The following is a 21,617-nucleotide window of genomic DNA, read 5'->3' as shown; positions in this document are numbered from 1 at the left end:
TTTCCCTTGACAGTGAAAATTATTTAAAACTATAAAACTGAAATGACAAATCAAATCAATTTTAATAGATGTAACGTATTTGGCAAAAACTTATGCCAATGTTTTCAGCTGCTCTTGCGATTGTCTTCTGGCTGAGGTTATCATTTCAAAAGTTTTTAGTATTAAATAAGGAATATATATAATGAAATCAAGTACATACTTTTGGAGAAAAAAATGCAAACACGATTTTAAGGGTCAATAATGCATAGTTTTTTAACAAAAACTAGTATATTCTAAAAGCATACAATAATTTTGTTGCTTTACACTGTTTTCTTTTTAGTGTTTTTTCATGGTTGTGAACCATATAAAGCTTTTGAGGTACAAGATGCACAAGTTACTCTTTATTGCAGTGAACATGTCATTTACCACTTAGAGTGCAATGAATAGAATAAATTAACTTTTAGCACTGAGTATGTATATCACTAGTATTTTGTTGCGACATAGCATTCTTATGTGCAATTGTATATTTCATTCAGTTAAGAAAGTGATGCACAGGAAACCAATTTACTTCTCATTTTCCCTAGCAAGCCTGGAATGGAATTTCTTTATTCTCCAGAATAACAATGTTGTTTTTGGAATGACTTGTATCTCAAATCACATTAACCACAACCATTTCATTACAGCAATTAACGAACCCTACGATCTGACTTGCTTTCTAAGGCTCTGTTTTTTTAAATAATCTTATAGCTTTTTTATTCTACTCCTTTTTCCAGTAGAGGTGTACAGAGAGTCTTATTCTTTAAGAGTTTGGGGGTTGGCATCCTCACAGCCCTAGCCTCTGCAGCTTTTCTTCCTACTACATATAGAGCTGTAGAACACTTTACACACACACTACACAAATACAAAATATACAACATCTTACACTATTTCTTCTTGTACATATACTCGGTAGTGTTGCGACACTTATGAAACACAACTGTAACCTAAGGTTGAAAATATCATACTAACGGGTGGGTGGCTCTACATAGTAAGTCTTAAATGATGTCCAGTTGTATTTAGCTCTAGCTTCAGTATGCATGTGCTCTGCTGGAGTGGTCCATTACATCGTCGGTACTCGTGGGAACTGTATGTCTGTCCCAATAAATTCTTCTTCAGTAGTTGTTGGTCCACTTGAAAAAACTAACAAAACTGGAGACTGAAGAAACTTTGTTTGACCTTATCAGCCAAAGATATATCCAGTGATAGGGATATGAGAAACATTACAGAATGTGTTAAATATTCCTGCATGAAGTTTTGTGGTTTGGTACAATGAGGTAGTTAAATCCTTTGCTAAGGTCATCATTGCTAATTTTGACTTTTTTCAACCCTAATGTTCCTTTCTTTCTTTCTTTTTCCTGTTTAGCCTCCGGTAACTACCGTTTAGATAATTCTTCAGAGGATGAATGAGGATGATATGTATGAGTGTAAATGAAGTGTAGTCTTGTACATTCTCAGTTCGACCGTACCTGAGATGTGTGGTTAATTGAAACCCAACCACCAAAGAACACCGATCTAGTATTATCCACGATCTAGTATTCAAATCCATGTAAAAATATCTGGCTTTACTAGGACTTGAACGCTGTAACTCTCGACTTCCAAATCAGCTGATTTAGGAAGACGCGTTAACCACTAGACCAACCCGGTGGGTTAACCCTAATGTTCCTGACAGAATAAAGGTTGGTTACCTTTCTATTTGTATGCAACCTTATATACCAAACACTGCTACCAATTTCAGGATTTTGGTCACACCAAAATTGGTTGCCAAAAGGAACAGGTTTATGCGTAGCACATGCTCTGAAGAAAAAGAGTATATAAACAAGGTCCACATTCGGCAAGGTTTAGAGGTTTAGGAAATGTCTGCTTTACAAGGAAGAAAAGGTAATCTTGAAGATCTGTAATGAGCAGAAAATGTCTTTCCCTGTGGCTCATTGGGAATACAGAAAATCCCGTACAATCCTGTACAATCTGGTGTTAATTTTGCGCAAGCTATCTCAAAGAATGTACTATATGAGAAGGAATTCACATCATGTAAAGAACTGACTAAATGGTAGAACCTTTGTCAGATCATAACATGTGAAATCCCTCATAGTTGCAATTGTAGCATTGAGCACTAGCAAGAAGGTAACTTCTGCTAGAAAGACCAATAGTGGTTTTGATGCCAAGATCAACAACGGTGTACCAAATACCAATTTCTGGTCTCTTTTCACTAGCAGAGATTTGCATTGTATAAAGTCTTTTTCAGTGCTATTTTTGAGCTGGTGGTTGAGTGTTTACCTTCCCTAGTTTCACAAGATGCAAAGAGTGACAGGAGAATACAGAAGGTCTTCAGCTGCCTGTGGATCACTGCAGGTAGTTGTCACACTTGTGAGCTTGTGCCCAGCATATCTGGATAGAAGGAATACAGTGAACAGTTTGTTCGTGTACTGTTAGGTCAAAGAGTCTCCGACCATGACCAATGTTAGGCAGGTATGTAAGAAGCCTACCCTGAGGAGTGGGCCAGAGCTTTGTCCTTCAACCTCCTCAAACACTGGTTCTGACAATGATAGTTCAGAAGTAGATATAGGGGTGGCCACTCGGGAGGGTATGAACCCACTCATTGAAGAGTTTTTGCAAGTAGGGGGCAACTGTTCCTTGTTGACCTATGATGTTTTGGCCGAACTAGACGCCTTGTCTTCCTATCTAGCAAACCCCAAGTGTACTAGTGCAGCTACCAAGAGGAGATTACTGCCTCGTCTCGAATTCTTCCGAGCGGCTTTTACAGCTCTTGTCGAGGGTTTCAAAAATTTTCTCTCAAGGCCTAAAGAAATAACTAACTCAGAAACCGGCCCCGGCCCCGATGCAACCGCGTAGATATGCTGAGGTGGTCAGGGACAGACATGAAACCAGCCAGTCTTCTAAGAAACCTGAGGTTGCGTTTGTTAACAGGACGGAGAGCTTGACTGTGTCCAGCAGTCAGCTGAAGAAAGACCTCCAGGTTGCCCTTCGGGAAGACCGGAAAGGTCTTAAAATCAGGAATATTAAAGAGACCGGCAAGAGATTAGTTGTGGTAGCGGATGATACAGAGACCATTCAGGCAATTGAGACTATTTATCGATTCCACTGCGGCCACCATTCCTAGAGGAACTGGTTGGGAACATATATCTGGTTGGTGGTCTCGGAATCTAACAGCAATGAAGCAGTTTGAGAATCAACTAAGAAGAGCTGCGTAACGAGAGGGTGATCTCGATCGGCGTGCGGCCCTAACTGCAGATTACCGCAGAAGGCGGCTAGGTACTTTCATAGCATTAGGTCCAAGCGTAATTCCTGGACTCCTTCGTTTAGGAGCAAGGGAATAGAGACCCTTGGGGCGTTGTGTATAGAGCCCTTGGACATAAGCGCAGGAAAGATGTCTTCTTGTCAGATTTGTCAACCCGCGAGGGTGTGGTAATTGATAAGGACCGTGTCCTTAATATTTTTCTCCCGGATGACTGGTGGGTGAGCTTTCATACCACTGGCATGTCACGCGGGAAGTCACGATTTTCGAGACCGACTTATAATCTTCTGAAATCACTGAGGCGGAGGTGCGCTAGGTGACTGTAGTATGGCACGACACAAGGCCCCCGGATACGATTGTATCACACTGGAGCTCCTCGTCCGAGAGCTTCTAGTAGTCCTTGGTCCTTTAACTAGAATACATAATAGGTTGCTCTTCGCCGGCCATTTCCCGGAGTGTTGGAAGCGTGGAGACATGGTGTTGTTGTTTAAAGGTGGTGACAAAGATCCTACTGATAGTTCTTCTTACCGTCCACTAACGCTCTTGCCCGTGATTGGCAAGGTGTTTGACAAGGTCCTGTATTTGCGTATTAATGTTAGATTGGCCACTGATCATTTGCTAATTTTTTTTTGTCTTCAGTCATTTGTCTGGTTTGATGCAGCTCTCCAAGATTCCCTATCTAGTGCTAGTCGTTTCATTTCAGTATACCCTCTACATCCTACATCCCTAACAATTTGTTTTACATATTCCAAACGTGGCCTGCCTACACAATTTTTCCCTTCTACCTGTCCTTCCAATATTAAAGCAACTATTCCAGGATGCCTTAGTATGTGGCCTATAAGTCTGTCTTCTTTTAACTATATTTTTCCAAATGCTTCTTTCTTCATCTATTTGCCACAATACCTCTTCATTTGTCACTTTATCCACCCATCTGATTTTTAACATTCTCCTATAGCACCACATTTCAAAAGCCTCTAATCTTTTCTTCTCAGATACTCTGATTGTTAAAGTTTCACTTCCATATAAAGCGACACTCCAAACATACACTTTCAAAAATCTTTTCCTGACATTTAAATTAATTTTTGATGTAAACAAATTATATTTCTTACTGAAGGCTCGTTTAGCTTGTGCTATTCGGCATTTTATATCGCTCCTGCTTCGTCCATCTTTAGTAATTCTACTTCCCAAATAACAAAATTCTTCTACCTCCATAATCTTTTCTCCTCCTATTTTCACATTCAGTGGTCCATCTTTGTTGTTTCTACTACATTTCATTACTTTTGTTTTCTTCTTGTTTATTTTCATGCGATAGTTTTTGCATAGGACTTCATCTATGCCGTTCATTGTTTCTTCTGAATCCTTTTTACTCTCGGCTAGAATTACTATATCATCAGCAAATCGTAGCATCTTTATCTTTTCACCTTGTACTGTTACTCTGAATCTAAATTGTTCTTTAACACCATTAACTGCTAGTTCCATGTAAAGATTAAAAAGTAACGGAGATAGGAAACATCCTTGTTGGACTCCCTTTCTTATTACGGCTTCTTTCTTATGTTCTTCAATTGTTACTGTTGCTGTTTGGTTCCTGTACATGTTAGCAATTGTTCTTCTATCTCTGTATTTGAACCCTAATTTTTTTAAAATGCTGAACATTTTATTCCAGTCTACGTTATCGAATGCCTTTTCTAGGTCTATAAACGCCAAGTATGTTGGTTTGTTTTTCTTTAATCTTCCTTCTACTATTAATCTGAGGCCTAAAATTGCTTCCCTTGTCCCTATACTTTTCCTGAAACCAAATTGGTCTTCTCCTAATACTTCCTCCACTCTCCTCTCAATTCTTCTGTACAGAATTCTAGTTAAGATTTTTGATGCATGACTAGTTAAACTAATTGTTCTGTATTCTTCACATTTATCTGCCCCTGCTTTCTTTGGTATCATTACTATAACACTTTTTTTGAAGTCTGACGGAAATTCCCCTTTTTCATAAATATTACACACCAGCTTGTATAATCTATCAATCGCTTCCTCAGCTGCACTGCACAGTAATTCTACTGGTATTCCGTCTATTCCAGGAGCCTTTCTGCCATTTAAAACTTTTAATGCTCTCTTAAATTCAGATCTCAGTATTGTTTCTCCCATTTCATCCTCCTCAACTTCCTCTTCTTCCCCTATAACACCATTTTCTAATTCAATTCCTCCGTATAACTCTTCAATATATTCCACCTATCTATCGACTTTACCTTTCGTATTATATATTGGTGTACCATCTTTGTTTAACACATTATTAGATTTTAATTTATGTACCCCAAAATTTTCCTTAACTTTCCTGTATGCTCCGTCTACTTTACCAATGTTCATTTCTCTTTCCACTTCTGAACACTTTTCTTTAATCCACTCTTTTTTTGCCAGTTTGCACTTCCTGTTTTAGCATTTCTTAATTGCCGATAGTTCCTTTTACTTTCTTCATCACTATCATTCTTATATTTTCTACGTTCATCCATCAGCTGCAATATATCGTCTGAAGCCCAAGGTTTTCTACCAGTTCTCTTTATTCCACCTAAGTTTGCTTCTGCTGATTTAAGAATTTCCTTTTTAACATTCTCCCATTCTTCTTCTACATTTTCTACCTTATCTTTTTTACTCAGACCTCTTGCGATGTCCTCCTCAAAAATCTTCTTTACCTCCTCTTCCTCAAGCTTCTCTAAATTCCACCGATTCATCTGACACCTTTTCTTCAGGTTTTTAAACCCCAATCGACATTTCATTATCACCAAATTATGGTCGCTATCAATGTCTGCTCCAGGGTAAGTTTTGCAGTCAACGAGTTGATTTCTAAATCTTTGCTTAACCAAGATATAATCTATCTGATACCTTGCAGTATCGCCTGGCTTTTTCCAAGTGTATATTCTTCTACTATGATTTTTAAATTGGGTGTTGGCAATTACTAAATTATACTTTGTGCAAAACTCTATAAGTCGGTCCCCTCTTTCATTCCTTTTGCCCAGTCCGTATTCACCCACTATATTTCCTTCCTTGCCTTTTCCAATGCTTGCATTCCAATCTCAAACTATTATTAAATTTTCATCTCCTTTTACATGTTTAATTGCTTCATCATCGCTTCGTATACACACTCTACCTCATCATCATCATCATGGACGCTTGTAGGTATATAGACATTAACAATCGTCGGTTTAGGTTTTGATTTTATCCTTATTACAACGATTCTATCGCTATGCGTTTTGAAATACTCTACTCTCTTCCCTATCTTCTTGTTCATTATGAAACCTACTCCTGCCTGCCCATTATTTGACGCTGAGTTAATTACTCTAAAATCACCTGACCAAAAGTCGCCTTCCTCTTCCCACCGAACCTCACTAATTCCTACTACATCCACATTTATCCTATCCATTTCCCTTTTTAAATTTTCTAGCCTACCAACCTTTTTTAAGCTTCTAACATTCCACGCTCCAACTCGTAGAATGATAAAAGATATACAGAATTTTTTAAATATAAAAAAAAAACAAAATATAATAATCCAACTATTCATACAACATTATTTGAGGAAGTCACTGATAATAGTTTTGGGCAAATATTAATTTAAAATTCTTGACCAAATAATATTTCTTAAGAAGTTCTTAAGAAATAATTATACAAAAAATGTTATTTTTTTCTTTATAAGTAAATATTATTATTTTATGACTAACTATAATTAATACTAACTAATTATAACTACCTATAATTAATATAAGCACGTCAGGAGAAGAAGGAGGATTTATATAGACTTAATATGTATGTTAAGTGCCATAACTGTAATGGTTGTATAGGACCTAAAACTACAACAGTGAGTCACAATTTGTTTCCAAAAATGACATAGCTTTCCTAAAAAAGAACAAACATCCCAATAGCAGACATACTAGAGACACTAAGGAACAAAGTGATTTTCTGTGTCTTCAGAGTCAAAAATACAACTGTATATCAGCACGCCAAGCTGACCAAAATTCAGCCCTACTAGTACACTTTCATTCTAATTACTGCTTATATAGTGAACAACATTATTCTTAGAGAAAGCAACTCTGACTGGTGCCTCTTTTATCTCAGATGCTTTATATGCATGACAACCATAAGAAAGAATGGGAGAGATAGTGGAAAACAAGAGATTATTATAATCTTATCAGCAGTCATCATTCTACCCAAATTTACCTGTACCAACACCTGCTATCCTTGTAGACAAAGTCAGTGTAATAGTTAATTAAATATCAACATTAACTATCTACGGAAGAAGAAATAAATAAAAGAAGAGGAAATACAGAAAATTATGAAGATAAAACGAACTGTTCCATGGACCCAAGGTAAATTCTAAACCCACCGGGTTGGTCTAGTGGTGAACGCGTCTTCCCAAATCAGCTGATTTGGAAGTCGAGAGTTCCAGCGTTCAAGTCCTAGTAAAGTCAGTTATTTTTACACGGATTTGAATACTAGATCGTGGATACAGGTGTTCTTTGGTGGTTGGGTTTCAATTAACCATACATCTCAGGAATGGTTGAACTGAGAATGTACAAGACTACACTTCATTTGCACTCATACATTTCATCCTCTGAAGAATTATCTAAACGGTAGTTACCGGAGGCTAAACAGGAAAATGAAAAAGGTAAATTCTAGATGAAGAGAAATTTTTTTTTGAATATTCATAATAACATTATACTTTCATAACTTTTATCACATTAATGGGTATGCATAGCCTCAGTCTCAAAAATATAAAAAAAAACCATAAATTTAATTGGATTGGAAAGCTGTAAAAAGATTTATAGATATTATCAGATGGTTTTTTAAATTTTTTTAGTAAAGGAAAAGACATATATAAATCTGAAGATGGAAGAACAAAAGCATTACTGAGGAATGCTTCCCACCCATTCGTTTAAAGTATATTTTTATGACCTAAGCAAAGACCCACCTATTCTTATTATTTCAAAATACCACTTCCAGTGTGGTAGACTTCCTTTTCTTTCAAGTATGATTAGTACATTTTTTTCTTTAATTAATACAATGATAATGGAATATGGATAATAAGACAGAGATTCAATAGATTTAAAATGAACAGCAATGATAAGGGGTTGATATTGAGAAGGAAAGTGCAGGGCACAAGAAAACACAAGCAACTTATTAAGAGTTATCTGGGAAAGGAAAGTAAACAGCTAACAACTAAAAAGCATCCCAGACTTTGGAAAACAGGTCGCATAAGAGTAAAGGAAAATGTGAATTACTTCAGAAACCATTGCTGACAAAGCTAGCAACAATTTATACATGCATACTATTAGCATGTCTAATCCAAATTATATAGTTATTGACGATTCTCTTTGTTTTATTACAACAGTCAATTTGTATAACCCATTCTTCATACCATTACTCTCAGAGTAAATAATTTCTACACTTATACCTCTAGGTGATTTACATATGTAATAAATACCCTCATGAAAGGCTACACAAATAGCATATTGCAACAGTATAATATACACCTTTAAGTGAGAATACAAAACAGTATTTAAGTAAATTTACAAAAGTAAATTGGGTGTTGGCAATTACTAAATTATACTTCGTGCAAAACTCTATAAGTCTGTCCCCTCTTTCATTCCTTTTGCCCAGCCCGTATTCACCCACTATATTTCCTTCCTTGCCTTTTCCAATGCTTGCATTCCAATCTCCAACTATTATTAAATTTTCATCTCCTTTTACATGTTTAATTGCTTCATCAATCTCTTCGTATACACACTCTACCTCATCATCATCATGGGCGCTTGTAGGCATATAGACGTTAACAATCATTGTCGGTTTAGGTTTTGATTTTATCCTTATTACAATGATTCTATCGCTATGCGTCTTGAAATACTCCACTCTCCTCCCTATCTTCTTGTTCATCACGAAACCTACTCCTGCCTGCCCATTATTTGACGCTGAGTTAATTACTCTAAAATCACCTGACCAAAAGTCGCCTTCCTCTTCCCACCGAACCTCACTAATTCCTACTATATCCACATTCACCCTATCCATTTCCCTTTTTAAATTTTCTAGCCTACCAATCTTATTTAAGCTTCTATCATTCCACGCTCCGACTCGTAGAATGTTATTTTTTAGTTTTCTGGTGACCCCTTCCTTAGTAGTCCCCACCCGGAGATCCGAACGGGGGGACTATTTTACCTCCGGAATATTTTACCAAGGAAGGCGCCTCCATTATTTCCATGTGAAAATGCAGAGAGCCACATTTTCTTGGAAAAAAAAACAGCTGCAGTTTTCCATTGCTTTCAGCTGCGCAGTACTCAGAGGACTGAGTGATGTTGATATGGCCGTTTAAGTCATTGTGACTCACGCCCCTAACAACTACTGAAAGAGCTGCTGCCCTCTTTCAGGAATCCTTCCTTAGTCTGGCTCTCAACAGATACCTCTCTGATATGGTTGCACCTTCGGTCCAGCTACTCTGTATCCCTGAGCACTCAAGCCCCCTCACCAACGGCAAGGTCTCATGATTCATAGAAGAGGTCCATTTGCTAATGTACAACCAGTATGGTTTCCGACCGAGCAAGAGCACTGAGGATGCCATATTAAAGGTGATGGATATATTCCTCTAGTCCATGTGAAAATGTATTAGGGATTTTTCTGGACATATCCGGGGCATTTAGTAACTTATGGTGGCCATCTGTTCTGTTAGAAGCGTTAGTGTACACGAAATGAATTAGAAGTGCTCTCAAGTTATTTCAGCCATCGGACCGTTTCCCTGCATGATGGCGGCTCGGAGGTTCGTAAGACCTTAACTAAAGGATACTCTCAGGGCAGTGTTCTGAGTCCCCTTCTTTGAATCACAGAATTCAATTCGATGTTGCGTTTAAGATTGTCATGTCGTCGCTTATGCTGACGACGCGCTGCTACTGATTGAAGGGGATTCGCATAACGAGTTAGTATTCTGAGCTGCTCAGCTTGTGAGACACTCCGACTGGGGAGTCTCCAACGTAAAATGATTTTCAGCTCAGAGAAAACCACAATGATGTTTCTTAAGGGCCGATTGAATGTTTCCCAACGAATCCGGGATCGGATGGCTAATCTCCCCATTCGGTACGTTACGGCTTAAAAATATCTGGGGATTAACCTTGATGAGAATTTTCGGTTCAAAGAACATCTACAGTATGTAGCAAAAAAGGCCGCTGATACTTTTTATGGAATCCGTAGTCATTCATCCCGATTGAGGGTTGAATTACCGTACCATGCGTATCCTATACAAAGGTATCAGCGAAGCTGTTATGCTGTATGCTGCACCTGTCTGGGCTTACCACATGGCTTTTAGGTATTGCGCGGACATTTTGCTGCAGGCCCAGCGACTGCTCTTGCTGGCTGTTATAGGAAGTTATAGAACGTCTCGCGGGAGGCAGTCTGTGTTATAGCCGTAGTCAAATCAATAGATATCCTGGCTAATGAGCGTAAGGAACGCTACATTTCTAAGGTAAATAACCTATTGACGTCAGAACGAAAGCAGAAGATTGAAGACCGGACCTTGCGTCTTGGCAGGTCAGGTGGAACGAATCCCCCGCAGGTCGCTAACGCGTGGTTTCCTATAGTATCTGATTTAGGTGCGATTGGATGGGTCTCCCCCAGTCAGCATATCAAACAGTTTCTCTCCGGGCGAGTTTGGCTAGGTTTAATTTGGTGGATTCGACTCAATAACCGGATTTTGGGTCTGATGATATAGTGGACCACGTCCTCTACGTCTTTCCCCGTTATGAGGTCGAACGTTAACAAGCTGTTAGAGAACTTGAGAGAATACATTCCTGTCTGGGTCTCCATATTAACTGGATGATCCGCGAGGAATGGTCTATAGTGGGTGGTTTTCTTCGCGCTCTTGCGGAGTGTAGGTCTGCAGAGGGACTCGATCATGGTAGGATCCCGGGTGTCTAGGGTTCCGGCTTAGGCATTGGATTGGTTGGAGGTAAGGCATTGGTATGGCTTACCAATGGCACGGTTACATTGGTATTGTTTGTGATTCGCTTTGGGGCGCCCGCTGTTGGGGGTAGCCGTGCCGCCGAAGTATGGTAACCCATGCGACCGGGGGCGTGGCTTCTCTTCACCGGTGACGGTCCTGATCGTGACTTGGTAATGCCACGTGAGACACCATGATGGGACCGGGTGAGGATGCGGGGTTTGTCCCCGGCTCCCGCGCGGACCGGACTGAGGTTACGTTCCCCTTGTTAGGTGACCCAAATTGGTTGTAGGTCTGAATTTCTATATTGTGTAAGACATAATTTTGATTGGTATGAGTGTAGCACTGATTTAACTTTAACTCGTTCATTTTCTGAGGCATTCACAGGACGAACGGTGTTGTCAAATCTGGAGGTTCACGCTTCCGCGGTTAGTTTGAGTTAGTATGGAGAATCATGTTAGGTTGGATGTGAGGATGTTCGTTTGAGGTCTACGTGAAGGCGAAATTTGAGATTTGTATCTTACTGATGCAAATGTCTGTCGAGGCATTTACATTGGTGGTATCCTGACCAAGACCTGGCTGATGACTGTGAGATGTAATCAGTTAGAGAGTCTACAGACGACCTTCAGTAAAGCCCCTCACGGCTTGGAATGGAGGGGGGTGTGGCAACCAGTAACGTCACAAGGTGGGAGTCTTCCCCCTATGGGATTGGGATGTACCAATTACCACTTTAGTTGGTAAATCACCAAATAAAACTCTCACTTTACCAACAACGGAGCAAACTGATAAGTAATTCTAATTTTACAGTAATTCTTAAGATTACATTGAACAAATTAAATTAATCTAAGGATCACATTCTTCATGTTTATTATATGCAATACATCTACTATTTAGAGATTTAGTTTTAGTTGTACAATGGGATAAATTTTGAATAACATATATGTTTGCATGAGTGTGTTTATGCATACTTGCTGCAACAGTCTATTGCTGATGATAGACCTCTAAACAGACTTTCTCTCGAGGCCTTATATTTTTCAAAATTATCAAATGTAAGTAACTTGTTAGATAGATCATTGATTGTTACGGATCAGTTCAAAAATATAATTATTATGATTAATTATGAATGGGTTGTAACTTTAAAAAAAGTTAAAAAAGTATTTTTCATAGCTTACATGTTGGGTCATGGCATAATAATATATAACATCATGTTGTTATCTTTAATGAACACAGGATCAAGAAAATGTTTTGGTTAATTGAGCTGATTAATAAGTAAAAATGAATGAATACATGTTCTAAAATTCAGAAAGCCTTAGATCATGCAGAAAAGCATTCTATGTTTTCATTTTTAGTAGTACCAGGTGTGTAAATATAAAACCAGAATTTTTGTACAGAAAATACATGTTTATTGTATGAAAATGATAAAATATATTTTACTTGAAATATTGTCCATCGCTAGCTATACATTTTTCCCATCTCTCTGACAATTTATAAATGCCCCGCTAAAAAAACTGTTGCTCTTTTGAGACAAACCAGTCATCGAGCAATTTTTGTACATTTTTATAAGAAGTGAAGTGCTGCTCAGCAAGTGCGTGTCCCATCAATGCAAATAAATAGTAGTCAGATGGAGCCACGTCTGGTGAGTAAGCTGCATGCCAAAGTATATTCCAACTGAATGACTCAATCATTTCCTTGACTGGTTTTGTTGTGTGTGATGGTGAATTATCATGAAGCAAACTCACTTTGTGTTGCCTCTTTTGATATTCTGTCATTTTTCACGCAATGCTTGATTCAAATCGATTATTTGTTGTTGGTAGTGTTCCGTATTAATGGTTTCACCAGCTCATATTAGATCACACCCTTCTGATCCCACCAACACAGAGCATTGTCTTCTTTCCATAGCAATTTGGCCTTGAAATTGATGTTGTTAGTTCGCCTGCAGTTACCTTTCTTTTACGCTTAGGATTCTCGAAATATATCCATTTTTCATCGCCTGTCGATGAAGAAATGACTTCCTTTTGTACCTGACGAGCAGCATTTCGCAAATGGTTTTTTTGGTTTTCTTGCTGTCTTTCATTCAGTTCATGTGAAACCCATTTTCCCATCTTCTGGATCTTTCCCATGGCTTTCAAACGTATAGAGACAGCTTCTCTTGTTACATTTAATTGATCCATGAGTTGTTGCATTTGCAATTCATCCAACAATGCTTGCAATTCGCTGTCTTCAAACTTTCTCTGTGGTCTTCCACATTTTTTGTTTCTCACGTCAAAATCGCCATGTTTGAAATTTTTTTTAAAGCAATCAAATCACTATGATTTACCAAGTGCATGCTCACCATAAGCTTCGACAAGCATTTGATGCGATTTGAAGAATCATGCATTTGAAGAAAACTGCTGCTATCTGCAGCAGTTTTCTTTAAATGGTAACAGAAAATCAATGCTGTCTGCAAATTGTAGTTTTAAGGTACAAAACTCAACATGTTCAATGCTAATTAAAACTATGCTGTTGTATGAAACTTGTATTGTTCTGAGTTGAAAATATTTGTCTGTTGTCAAAGAAACAGAATAGCGCCAATGATGTGGTTTGACGGTAACTACATTGACACCTAGGGACTTCTATGGGCAAATTCCGGTTTCATATTTACACACCTGGTATATATATATATATATTTTTTTTTTTTTCGCTCACCCTTTCAGTAATTCAAATAGTATTTTTACATGAGGGCAACATTTTTCACTGATTAATGAACTAAATAAAAAAATGTAAAACAAATATGTTTTAAAAAAATGGTCTTAAAAACCCTAAAAAGTAATACTTTTTCAAATCTTTTTAAATTTTGACTTTTGATATCAGTGAATAATTAATAGTTCTTAGCAGATGGCAGTAAATTTTAATTTCAAATTAATTGGTAATTCCAAAAAAATAATTGGTAATTTCAAAACGGTAATTGGTAACTTCAAAAAGACAGATTTTAAAGAATAATTTAAGCAGTATTAGTTTTTGTTTTTTAGTAGAGGTTTGTAATTTGATTTTATTTTTTTAATTTATTTTTATATCCAAAATTAAAATAAATCAAATTTTATGTCTAATTTAGACATACAAAATACAAAAAAGGTTTTTAATACAGTTATTAATGATCATGTTCATTATAATTTACTTGAAATATACTTGCATTATAATTGTAAAAGTTCCAAAGCCCTCTTGACTTCATAAACCTAATTTAAAAAGCATAGAATACTGCTACAGTAAGCAATTTTAAAATCCATAAATGAAGCTATTTACAATTAAAAAAGATATATTTTTTAAAAATATTTAGCATAGTTGTCGCTAGAAAAAAATTGTGAAATAACTGAAAATTAATCATTCAAACTCATTTAGCTTTTTCTTGTAAAATTTGAGTACTCCTAATAAAATAGGATGAGAAGAAAGTTACAGTGTTAACTAAACATAGTGTTAATTGCAGGACAATTTAAATTTTGAAAAAATTTAAAGTAAAACTATTATAAAAATAAGTTTAAAAAAGCTGTCATGAATGATGTAAATTGGTACCAAAGTGAGAGTAACAGCAAAGTTTTAAGAACAAAGTCTTAAAAATAAAGTATTTAATAAAGACAGAGTTAAGTTTGATATATTCCTTTTTAAAAAGATGATGAGAAGTCTTTTTGGGGTTTCAAAAATTTTATTTATAACACTGTATAGATATATTTATAATGGTATTTAATATACATCTGTAAATAAAAATTAATATTTTAATTTTCATTAAAATGGAATCATAAAGACGTTAACTAAAGAGTCTAAATATTATAGTTAGTCAATACTTAATAGGTGACATAAATCAAATACTTTGTCACTTATTACAAGTTTGTTCAAAACAAATACCAACTACATGTATACAACTTTTTTTTTCTGGGCGAAAAACGGTTTTGTGTTCATCACCCGGGCACGATATATTTGGTGTAAATAAATAAATTTTAAAAATTAATTAAAAACTAATACCCAGTAATGTAAAAATATATTTAAAATGAAAATGCCTGTAACATATGGTAAAAGAGAGATAAAGACAAAGAGATATATCACATTGAGAACATAATAAAATTGATTCTTTCCATAGATGGAAAGATTCCATGAAATATTAAAAAAGGAAACTTAACAGAACAAAATTAACATCTTGCATATGCCAAATGGTATTTACAGATGATAAGGACTGTAAAAAATAATTAAATTTCTAAATTGAGATACATGGCCTTTGTAAATCACAAGATATTCTACAACATCATTGCATTGTCCCCAACATACTTCACATGTCAGCCCCTAGTTGCGATGCAATGCTGTATAACAGATAGAATCTACAAGGATGTGATACACTGTTAGTTGGCAGTTGCAGCATGTTCAAATGGGTGCATCTATTTGCATTATAAGATATCCATGAGTGTGTCTAGTGTGCCCTATTTACAAACGATAACCTCCTCTTGACGGTTATTTCTGCATGAGGAGTTCCATGATGACAGTGTTCTTAACAGGACGAAATTTATTGTTAATATTAGCATCCCATTCACTTTACCATTCATCATGAACCAGTTTTTTTTTTTTATAAAAGAATAATTTACCTTAAAAATAATCATAAAATAATAATAAAGAGAAAAATAGTTTTTATAATATAAATTGCAAGTTCCTCCTATAGACTCCTGGTGTTCTTGATTTTTTGTGCAGGGTATTTTTGAGTTTTTGTGTTTATTTTGAGTGTTGATGATGGATTTTGAAATGCTTTAGAGACATGTGAGTTTGGAATGCGAAATACTTAGTGAAAAAATAGTTATAGTGCTTTTTATAAAACAGTGCAACGGACGCGTGGTGAGCCACATTAAATATTCTTAAAAACAATTAATGGGATTAATAAATACATTTATTTAGAAGTATAGTGATACGAGAAGGGTTAATATAGTGTCATAATATATTAAAAAATAGAAAATATATTTTCTATTTTTTCTAGGATTTAGAACATTAGCAATGAGTATGAGTAGAGATCATGATAAAAATATACATTATTTTAGTGGTAATCAGAAAAGAAAACATGCCGAAAATAAAAAAATTTAGAAAATCATCAAAAAGATAGTCTTTTAAAATATTTTAAAACTGATAATGAAGAAAACAATCTGGCTACAGCTAGCACTAGTGCACAAAATAAAGAAGAGTTACAAATTACATACAAAGAATTACCTTCATTATTGAATGAAGAAGGTCAAGAAGATTTTTTCTTAGCGCAATCTAGGAAATTGAAGAATTATCAACCATATTGGTAGATGATCCTGGAACATGGCCATCAAACCCTTCTGAGAAAATCAGATTATTACTAATTAATAAAAACATTGTTCAAGTAACAAATTACAATTTTTCCATAGATGAACTAGGTATAAAATTTAATGTATCTTATTATACAAAAGTACATCTAAATGGAGAAAAATATTGCAGAAACTGGCTTCTCTATTCAAAATTAAAAGATAAGGTATTTTGTTTTTACTGCTATTTATGTCATAACCAAATGTCAAGGTCATCTTTAGCATTAGTAAATGAAGGTGTTTGACTGGAAGTGCCTTGGAAATCTCTTAAATGAACATGAATTATCGTTGCCACACAGAAAATCACTTAAAGAATTTATGGAGCTAAAAATCAGGTTGCAAAAAGAACAAACAATTGACGATTTTCATCAATGATAATTAAATTCAGATGCAGAACATTGGTGTGAAGTTCTTAGGATTATATTTGTATACAATATTTAGCTAAAAACAACGATGTTTCATCGTTGTTTTTAGTCTTCATAGAACAAATCAGACAATTTTTACAAAAAATAATTATCAATTTTTAGATTTATTGAATTAATTTCAATATTCAATGCAAGAATAGCAGAACATATAACAAATATCAAAGATAAAGAAATAAATGATCATTATTTAGGTTGTAATTCAAAATGAAATAATTAATCTGTTGGCAAACTAAGTTAAAAATGAAATATTAAAAAATAAATAAAAAAGTAAATATTATGCAGTACAGTTAGACTGCCAGTCAGCCTCTGTGGCGCGAGTGGTAGCGTCTCAGCCTTTCACCTGGAGCCCCACAAAAAATTATGCCCTCCCTAAAACCCAATCAAATTTTCATTAGAAAATTTGTTTTTTAAAAAAATGTTATAAATTTTCTCTATAATTTAAACAAAGATAAACAACGCTGACATTAATTCATAAATACTATAATTATTCATTTTTAGGTTTTTCCTTTGTCTGCAAAGCATTACAGCATTTTTATTTCTTCAGGGAAATTTAATTCTGGAAACTTAAATTAATAACAAACAACAGAATATCAATTATTTTGGGATAAATAATTATTATCGGTGAAGAACTAATCCCTTAAATATCTCGAGAATTTCAGTTTTATTAAATTATAATTAGGTCTTCATGTTTAACTGGATCTAAATAAAATGAATTTAAAGATCATTGGACATTAAAGTAGTTCATAACATCAAAAGGCTGAAAATTATATGGTATATTTTCACTGATACATACTTTATCCACAACAGTAAGAAAAATTATTAGATTCATTGGCAACTAATGGGAAGATCAGATAATCTTCCCATTTACACCCTATAAAATCAATTTTTGATCCCATTACTTTTTACAGTAACATAATTTATAACATTCCAAACTGCTTTGGAATTACTGTTTTCAAAACATTTTGTATAAAATTCATTTTTTAGCTCTATAATATTAATTAATTTATTTATTTATAAGCCTCTTTAATAATTTAATTTTTCACTGTATGGATGGATACCCAATCTTTTAAAAAACTATTTTTTATTTTATATATAAAAGCATTGCTATAAGTTTCATTTAATAAAATCTATTTCCTTATGCAATTATATTTACTTTCTTATGTTAAATCATTAAGAATATTATAAAAGCAATCAAATCATAAAATAGCATTTTGTTGATTATAAAGCACACTTGATACACTACATTAAGCAGTCTGTGATATTCACATTGAATACCTCAATCTAACATGTTATCTCTTCTGACTGAATGTGTTTGCAGAAACATGATCAACATATGTTTGAGATTCCATCCTTGTACACTCATTTTCCAAACATTCTAAACCATTCAGTGCAGTATTTTACTACCACTACTGTTATCTAGGTTATTGATATTAACATCACCAATCTATAAAACATTATCATAAAGTTACAATTTTTACTGATTCAAAGTATTTTTTCCATCTCTTCAGAATCCCTCTTGTGAATAAAAATGTTAACAATGTATAACAAGTATATTTAAAACTGTAAATTTGTTTTAAATACTGATTTCAGTGTATCAAAAACAATCGCTTCAAACATAAAAGGTAAACAATCAAAAACTTGTATTGTTGATTATCATATATCGCAACACCCTCAGTTCTATAACTATCATTGAAATTTAAATATAAGGTTTTTGCATAAATCTGATTCACTATTGTTAAAATTATAATTTCAGGACACAACTTACTTGTAATTAATTCAACTAAAAAAGCACCAAAACCTTTTCTCAACCCTATGTACGCTTTGGTCAGTTATTTTAAAACATATAATTTTCCTTTAATATGTATGGACTTCTATAGTGATTCATTATTGCCAAAATAAAAAATTAATTTCCATAACATAACATTTTTATAAATGAGTTTTTCAAGAATAATCTTCATTATGAGTAATTATCCCACTGCTAATAACTGAATAAATATACTTCCTATTATAAATACTTTCATTTAATATACATTCCTGGACACAAACATGTGTAAATACCTATACTTATAAAAATATATATCTATATATTTACACTATCCATACATATAAAAGATACATAAATCTTACATCTACAATTATGCTTACAACTAAACCAAAACAAACTGATTTTTAGTCAAAAAAAGAATTTACAAATTACTTAAGTTCGCTTGATATATCACACCTTCAGCTTTTTATCTTCAAATAATCCACGGTAGATGATGGATTTAATCTTTTATTTAAAAAATCACTTAATGTTTAGGAAAGAGTTATAATGGGACTATCAAAGGAAAAATGAATTCACAAATTAAAAAAATTATTAAATTCAATCCATTGGTGTTAAACATAATAGTAAATTATGCAACAAGCCTAAATTCATAATTGCATGGCAATTATGCAACAAGCCATGCCTCATGTCATAACTTACTTCGTACTTGTGCATAAATTATTTCTATTTTGGCTATTTCTTGCATGCCTATTTCTTGTATTTTGGGGGATCAAGATAAAAATCCATCTCTTCATGCTTGTAAGCTGTACTAGTTCACTGAATGAAAGGCAACAAAACCTCTATGCCATTTGCTGTCCCTATGGTGTGGCATGAGCCCTACCATTCATTGTAATGATTGCTATTTTGTCTTACAAACAAAGAAAGATATTAAAAGAAAAAGCCCCCCAAAAAATAGAATATCTGAATATGCAATCTGCTCTTACACAAGTTCTTCATGGACAAGGTTTACCAGTACCAGCAACGCCATTGATTTGGGTAGATATTAACATCTCAAAGTTTAATGACAGTCATGATACACAAACTGATGAAAATGTGGATGTTATTGAGAACACGTGGTAGTCTACAGACATCCAATGAACTCCATTTTATCTGTCAAAATGAATTAAATGATTTGGTACATGACTTGGGTCTATCAAAACAGTAGGCTAGACTTGTCAACTATAGGAGTGGAAACTATTCACAGTTGGAATAACTGGCAGCATTCCCACGGCTGGTTATAACTATGGAACAAGCTCGCCATAACTACATTAACTGACCTTCAAAATGGGTTCAGAAATGATATTAGGTGTTTATGTTTACAGGATAAGGAGCAGCAATACAGTAGTATCTTGTAAAAAACAACTGGCCAAAGAGAGATTTTTTTCAACCAAGTGAACAAAATGTCTTGTAAAACTTGAGAAGATTCTTCTTCCTTTGTTTCACTTCAAGTTAGGAGATTTTGTGAAAGCTTCAAACATTAAAGAGAACTTTTTCTGTGTATATTACTGGGCCTGATATTATAAAAGAGGTTTGCAACCCAGCTTTTGAAGAAATTTACCAAAAGAACTTAGCAGTATCAAAATCATAAATGAAGGTGGTAAAAGTATTTTTAAGTAAAAAAGAAAATACAAAATCCTAGTGCAAAAGTTTCTTAAGTCTTACTAAGTCGTGGGATGCTGAATGTCACTGAAAATATATTTTCTATATTTGCATGTTGTTTTCTTTCTGGGAAATCTTGGTACAGTTCGCAATGAACAAGGGAAAGAGATTTCTGAAGAACATTAGGACCATGGAGACCAATACCAAGGATAGCGATAGCGTGGGATCTAGTGATGGGCAATTACTACCGATTAGTAAAAAAAAGGAATATTTGACTTCACATAAAAGAAAAAAATAAGAAAATCTTATCATATTTAGGATACATTATTGTTATTTTTGATTTGCATAACCTAACATATGCTCATGCAATCAAATATGTTATTTTATGATAAATTAAAAAACCCTTAAACAAGTTTCCTGATTATTATTTTTCTATGACAAGTACAATATTGTTCAAATAACAAAAAAAATACTATTTGTATTAGAGATTTTTATAATTATTTTTGAATTTTCTACTGTAAAATCATTGGAAAAAGATAATTTCATTAATATTACACAAAATAAATATATATATATATTTTTTTAATAACCAGTGTTATTAATGTTTTTGGGCTTAAAATATCTGGTCACTCAATTCAAATAAATAACTAATTTTAATAACTAAATTTTATGAAGAAACAAATCACATTTTTACATCCTGCACATCAAGAGATATAAACATTTCAAAGATACGTAAATATAATTTAATGCAGTAAACATCTGCAACACTCATAAACAATTATCATTACTTTGATAAGTTCGTTATAATTAAATTAAAATATAACCTCATTGTTTTTGTTCAGGCTATTCTATTTAACATATAAGACATTAAGTTTTTCCAACAACAGTAATAACATAATAGATAAACTGAAATAGTTCGCAATGGTATTCTAAATAGTTTTATGATCTCAAGACCACAGAAATACTGTAATACAGTTGAATACCAAATATTCAACTGTATAAGTAAATCTTCACTCTGTTTCCCACTGTGATTTGGTGTTTAGTGAACAATCAGAAAACTCTGACTGCAGCCTCTTGTACCTCAGGTGCTTTACAAGCATTACAATCATAAGAAAGAAATCATTTTCTCTTATACCTGCAAAGTCATAGCCTGGATAGATAATGCAAAAATAACAAATTTATTGAACACTTTTCATTGTGAAACAATGTATTTACCAATAGTTAG

This window comes from Lycorma delicatula, chromosome 8, assembly GCF_047948215.1.
Source record: "Lycorma delicatula isolate Av1 chromosome 8, ASM4794821v1, whole genome shotgun sequence".
Classification (NCBI taxonomy): Eukaryota; Metazoa; Arthropoda; class Insecta; order Hemiptera; family Fulgoridae; genus Lycorma; species Lycorma delicatula.
The sequence above is the reverse complement of the archived record's forward strand: the minus strand, read 5'-3'. Positions refer to the sequence as shown.